Below are 932 nucleotides of genomic sequence, written 5' to 3' on the forward strand. Positions count from 1 at the left end.
GAGTGCTGGACACTTAACGGGCGACCCGACAAAAATACGCGACCAAGCGCGAAACGCGAAACAGATAACAAAACAAAGCGAGTAAACTCCGCCGTAATAATGAGAAATCAAAGAAAGAGCAACAGAAATAGCGATAGCGAAGACGCATCGTCTGATAGCAGCGAAGAAGAAGAAGGAGCGAAGACGCGAAGAACGCGACCAGCGATAGAGCATCAAATAACGCAAGTCACCGGACATCATGCGAATAGCGGTCTTAGACTAATAACGTTGCCAATAAAAGAAATAAAAAAGGGGCGTATAAATCTATTACTTGATACCGGCGCTACACTAACGCTAATTAAAGTAGGAAATTTAAAAGGCGAAACGCCCATAACCGAGAAGCCAATGGCTCTCACCGGAGTGACGGGTCATCAAATCAAAACCATAGGAAAAATAAAGGCAACCGTATTGATAGGAGATAAAGAAATAAAACACACCATGTACATCGTGAAGGACGACTTCCCTATCGACTATGCAGGAATACTCGGTATGGATTTCCTACAAAAGCATAAAATTAAAAGCGATCAAAAGAATTATCTTCAAGTTGATGGAGTAACATTAAAACTCCACCCTTACAAAAAATTAACGCTGACACCTCGCAGCGAAACTATTATCCAAGCAGTAACCGACCAAAATCGCATTGGAATAATAAAAGCAGAAGAAACCGCGCCAGGGGTTTTCATCGGGAGCTGCCTTGTCGAGCCCCGCGAATACATGTGCCCCGTGAGCGTCATAAACACTACGGAGAATGAAGTAGAAATACAAGTACCGTATGTCAAACTTGAAAATTTAACAGAAGACTTTAATGAAGCGCTAAACATAAACCACGCGACGAGCAACGAAAAAATCGAACTACCGCGTGAAGAAAAAATCAAGAATCTACTAGGAATCAC

This window comes from Cyphomyrmex costatus, unplaced genomic scaffold (genome assembly GCF_001594065.2).
Source record: "Cyphomyrmex costatus isolate MS0001 unplaced genomic scaffold, Ccosl1.0 scaffold2181, whole genome shotgun sequence".
Classification (NCBI taxonomy): domain Eukaryota; kingdom Metazoa; phylum Arthropoda; class Insecta; order Hymenoptera; family Formicidae; genus Cyphomyrmex; species Cyphomyrmex costatus.